Source organism: Haemaphysalis longicornis, unplaced genomic scaffold (assembly GCF_048455015.1).
Source record: "Haemaphysalis longicornis isolate Haplotype H1 unplaced genomic scaffold, Haemaphysalis longicornis Haplotype H1 scaffold_11, whole genome shotgun sequence".
NCBI lineage: Eukaryota > Metazoa > Arthropoda > Arachnida > Ixodida > Ixodidae > Haemaphysalis > Haemaphysalis longicornis.
Genome location: NW_027526214.1, coordinates 74,265,819 through 74,271,829, shown reverse-complemented (window position 1 = coordinate 74,271,829; position 6,011 = coordinate 74,265,819).

Here is a 6,011-nt window from a genome sequence, read left to right as displayed (position 1 = left end):
CTCACAGTCACTTTTAAACGAAAAGCTACCAGACGACTGAAAGAACGGAAGGTCGTTCCAACTTACAAGTCAGGTTTAAACTATCGTCCCATTGCCCTAATCTGCGTTCCCTGTAAAATCAGGGAACATGTTGTCTACGCGCATATCACGAAATGTCTTGATTCAAAAAGATTTTTCATCGCGAACACCACGGGTTTCAAAGGGGTTTCATTTACCGAGACCAGTCGGCGCATATATCTTTGTTGACTGCTGTTTCAGCGCCTATTTATGCTTTGAGTTGTTAGGGGAACACGAGTTCACTCTAATAAACTTGTTTTTTCGTCAAGACAGCTATGTCGTGTTTGGCTGCGTGACAAGCTCGTTTTTTTTTTTCAAATCTGGTTTTCAACATGGTCTTTTTCAATGAAAAAGCAATTTGTAGTCGTCCTATTTCAGGAGGTAAACTATTGCAATCTTTGGCTTGAAATGTTTATATATTTCCTTTGCTACAGATATTGTTGCGAGTAGTGCGCTGACTATATGTTTTTTTTTTACCGGCCGGCTCCGCCGCGATGCATTACCTCTGTCCCAAGTGAGGAGCTTGTTTCATTTTTTTCTTTCTTATGGCGTACGGGTTATCTCATTTGATAGGATGAATGTTTCGAAATACGTCAAAGGCTTAGAATCGTCTGCTTTGATCTACAGTATTTCGATGTGATTCGACGGTTTAAGAAACACCTGCACCGAAAGATAAGTGTCGGCAGGGCAGACGCCATGGCATACATAATTACGACAGCCACCTGCACGCGCCACACTGTGGACTGCCTCTTCCCCACCTGGATATTCTTTGAGTAAGGTGAGCACAAAATCACACCAAAGGACAGTTTTCCTTCATCTAATTTGCGTATTATTTGGCTTCGTGGTGTCTGGTAGAGGAGCGGAGTAGCTAGCAGGGTGACGTGCTCATCGGCGATACTTACAGCACCATGTTTTTCGGAGTTGGGTTCCGGCGTCATGGATTGATCTTAGAAACAAGTTACCGGGCTGGCCTGTAGATCAAATATTGTACCATTGCCCGTCAAAAAATTTATTCCAAGAATTACGCCACAGGTGCAGATAGGCAAAATGACGAATGCAACAGGGTATGCGAGGCACCGTCGATGGTGACGCGTGATGTGGACGTTCGACTTGGTGTTACGATAACGCCTCCTGCTGTGCCTATGTGCGGGCCGCCCCATATGGTCGTTACATTGTTTAGCTTAGACGCGAAGAATCAACTCTTTACTGAGTAGTCGCTCCAGTGTCCATGAGGGTGACTACATCAAAGCAAGTGCCGTAGATGGACGAATGGACGTCGGACGTCTCCTCGGGCATCTTAACTCGGCATGTCCGTGTTTCTGTTCGGGCACAATACGTCGTGTTTGTCGTCGTGCTCTCGATGGCAGCCTCGGTCAGGTCGGGTATGCGTAGCAAGCACAGCGTGGCTGCCTTCGTGTTCGTGAGTACCGTCACGGTTAGATTGCGTGTACGGGATGAGGGCATGTCGTAAATCACGGTCTGCAGTGCATCGTGGCGTCATTGGAGAGTTTCCGATTGTTCGCTGTACAAAAACTTCACTCCCAAACGTTGCTGCTTTTAGTTTCCCCTACGTGGTCAGGGTGATCTTTCATGCGTGAAGTCCGTGTTTCTTCGGTGGCTTGGAGATAGGTATGGATAGGACAACGGCGCATTGTTGAAGAGCGCTGAACTTCGGTTGGTGTTGGCCAGGTATTCTTCGATTTCCGTAGGGACCTGGCCGGGAGCCTCCTGTAATGGCAGCGAATATATATTTGCCCGGCCTTTACGCAGAGGTAGCAAAGTGGACGATTATCGGCTGTTCGTCAAAGGTGAGTCTTCCTGGGCGTCTGGTATTGGACTAACGAGGATCGGGCTGGCGACAGTGGAGGGAGGGTACGATGGGGTATCTTGACGACAGGTTGGAGATGGGGCGTCGACAGAAAGCTGCAGAGCAGGTCTTAGCCTATGGCTCTCGAGGTGTTTCCGATGGCGTAGAAGTCAGCTGTGCCTGTATATTCTTTTCTCGTATGATGCCAGTCAGGGATGCGACTTGAGGTGGCGGCGTAGTTGGAAAAAGTTTGTTAAGCTACTTCCTGACCGATGGTATCGCGCAATGTGCCGGAGTTTAAAGTTTCAGCAGCGATGGGGACTAAGGACAGCGCGTTGGCAGGTAGGGCGTCATGCGTCGTTTGAATTTTGAGAGTGTAATCCATCGCGGCAGCTTTAGACGCAATTTCAGTGAACGTTTCGGGGAAGAGGGTACTGACAAGGTAAGTAAAATGCCCTCGCGCTCCCCCTCGCATCAGAAACCGTGTTTCCTTTCTTCAATCATTTCTTGGTCCACATAGCCAGAACATTTATTCATCCCCTGTATAGAGATCAGAAAGCCTTTTCGGGTGTTGCGTGTTAATCTCCCCAAAACGGTGCTGAAAGTTTCAAGGAACTAGCTTTTGGAGAGAATCCAGTCGGGTATGGAGCCTTGGTAGTTCTTGAACAAATTTGGAGCTTTATCTTCTACATAGCCCAAAACTTGTCGGAACGTTTCTTCTTCATCCCACCTCTTAAAGATTCAGATACGCTCCACTTTTGCAAGGCGGTCCTCAGGTTCTTCACCAAGGGGTCTGCGCTATGATGGTGGATCCGGCGTTGTTGCAACACGATGGTAGGACTGGCGTCTAGCACGATTTTGTCGGTTCCAGCGATCTTTCTCTTGGTTTTTTCTGGAAACAGATCAAATTCTTCCAGTAAACTCTGCATTTAATGGCTGGGTCTTTGTGGTCGGGCTGGTCGGCTTCCAGAAGGCGTATGGAGCATAAAGCGTACTTAGTCAGCTGAAAGGGATGCAATCTTTCCTCCAATGCATGAGTGACTCTGCTATGCGTGCAAAGATTTCGACGAAGTCCGGTAGTATGCGAACAGTCCGGTAAATTCACGAACGCCAATATTGGGATCGAGTCGCTAAGAGTGCAACCATCCGATAAAATCTTAGCGTGGGTTAATTGCCACAATTGATGTATTGGGTTTTTTTATGTTTTTTCCCGCCCGGTTGCACCGAGATGTCTTATCGTGGTCCCAAGTGACATGCGTGTTGCATTCTTTCTTTGTTTCGCTGCATGGATTGTCTCAATTGCTAGGGAGACCGTTTTGCCCTAACGTCACAACCTTACAATGGTCTTCATTGATATAAAGTGTTCTCGACGTAATTAGGCGGTTTGTTAAGCAACCGCGCGAAACGATAAATGCCTCAGAACACACGACGGCCTACAATTGAGCCGACAATAGCCTGCGTAATTCTCTCTGGTGACTTCTGTTTCGCGGCAGGCGTATCCTGTGTTTTGTCAGGGGTGCACAAGTTCGCTCCAATACATCTGTATTTCCTTCAAGACAACAGCGTCGTGTTAGGCTCCGCGACAATATTACAGCTTCTGTAAAATTTGCATGATGGGAAAGCCTAGTATTGCTGGTTGAAACGAAAAATAACTACAACCGAGTACGATTATAAAAAAATACCTTTACTACATTTAGGATTTATATTCTGGAGCCAAACGTTCGAGACAAATTCGAAAAGTCACAAAAAAGTGTTGCACAGACACTTCAAAATAAACAATAGATGAGGCCTATTTGTATGCCCTAAACGTAAGATCGAGGTAAGTATACACTGGGACTGCCCAAGACGTCTAGCACTAAATCAGGGAAAAATAAATCATTTTCAAACCGAAGAGATCAAATTACGTTCCACTTTTATCAATACAAAACGCACAAAAGCCAGTTAAAGATTCTGTTTTTTTTAAGTCGTGTAGTTTAAAATAGGAATAAGCGAAACATCTAAGTATTTCTTTGTACAAGTTACGCCTAAAAGAAAAGTGGGAAACCCAGCTTGAGGTTTTCAAAAGAGCATGAATTTGTGGTTAAAGAGTTGAAAAGTATCTGAGTCTAGGACTTTCGTTCGTGAAGGAAAAAGAATATATTTACATCTGGTACGTATATAATACGGTTATTTATTTTAAAACAAAATGAGAATACTGGTAACTCTATTTATTAGTCGGTTACACTTCAAGGAGGTTCGTCAAAAAAAAAAATATGCCCGCCTTCTCAGCCTCGTATACTCCTTACGAGCGCGTATATTACTTGGAAAGTCCGCTATGTAGGGTAAAACCAATGGTCCTGGCTGGGAGCCCTGCGGTATTCTTGTTACTTTCGTCTTGTTGGAAGAACACAGATTCTTCTAGCAGACAAACTGTTCTTAGTTACTTAAGTACCTCGTGAAAAGATTGTTCATACCCCACGAAATCTGACATTATCTGAATCTACAAAATTCATTGCGCTACCGTATCAGACGCTATTCGTACGTTTTGGAGCATTACAATTGCTTGTTCATTAAACTGCAAAGCTGTTCATAGAACTTATTCCCTTTTTTCACTCACGCTGCCTACGTGGACAAAATTTGCCCACACCCGTGCTGGAAATTCTTTATAGTGCTATTGGGTTCTACCTAAAGCCACAGTTGCAAAAAGATTAGCTTGTGAGAAATTCGGTTTAGAGTACTCAGTACCTATACATGACGATACCTAGTGGGTAATTGGCATCTTCACATTCGTAAACAGTGCCGATTGTGACCAGTTTAACACGTAGCAAGAATTCCGTCCTGCTTGAAACGGTTATGAATTTGTTAGTGATATTGGCATGAACAACCTACGTAGAGTTTTTCGAGATTTTACCACCACTTGGCCGCAGCGGCGACGCACAGATAGGTCACGCCGAACGCGTTTCTCTGCGGAGGTTCTTTTTTTTATCCAGAATTCTGCAAGTTACTTTCAGTTCCTCTCTGTCAACAGAAGCAACAGCAATATTGCAGCAGTGATCAAATGCCGATACTGCCACATTCGCCATTGCCTGCTGCATCAAGCCTCACGACTCTGGAGAGAACCGCAGGGCTCCTTCTTCGGCTACATAGAAATATGAAGAGTTGAGTCTATTGCGAGAACGGGGATACTTTAGTGGTCGTAGCGAAGATTGGCGAAGCTATTAGTGTACTAAACATAAAGCCAGACGTTGAAGCTTGCCGCCGTGCACTCGTCCGCATGTCCGATAAACGCGAAATTATTATAGTCCTCAAATTAAGGAAAAAGCGTGATGCAATGCTGAAGAAGGCGAAAAAAGCACTGCTCATAAAAGATGTGACAGATCAAAACAGTTATCCAATGGTAATACCGCGAGCAGGAAACGAGAATGTGGCTGGAAGTTGGCTTAATAATTCCGTTGAATGGGTTTGGCGAAAAAGGGGGACGAGTCGGGTATGACACTGATTTAGAACGAAAGGGACCTTGAAAAGATGTGTTGAAGGGACCTTGTCAAAAGCCCTTATCATACTTAACTGTTTTAAATGCGCTATCTGGAACATACCTTGCCTCCTCAATTTAAGGTGGTAGGCCAGCGAAAAAAATTTTTTTAAAGCAGCTAGGGTTGGTATACCTTTTTTTTATAATAAGCATGGTTTATTTACAAAACCAAGCTGTTTTGAGCGCGAAATGTCGTTTATTTATTTTTTGCCAGGTAATGTTTAGTTAAAAATGGGCTAAAAGTGCTAGTCATGCCAGCTGTGATAACTCACTAATCAAAGGCCTTTTTGAGAAAAACTTCGGCATTGGTGTAGCCAAATGCTCAGGCTATGCATTCAACCAGGACAAATATTATACAGTAAATAATAATAGAGTTGTGTTTAAAAAGAAACAAAAAAAACGACAAAGTTTTCCAAACATACTTGCAAAATAAGTTCTGAATTCTAAAATATAGCACCGTTTTTTTACTCTGGTTCATTGCGCAGGTATATATGTTAGAAATGAGCATTTAAATTTCAGTTCAAAATACACAGCCAGAAAAAGGTTATGAAAGTTTCCGGTACATGAGCTGGAGAAAAACGTTTTTTTGAGAAAAACATAAAGTTTTGAGAGCTAGCAAATCATGTGAGAAAACTA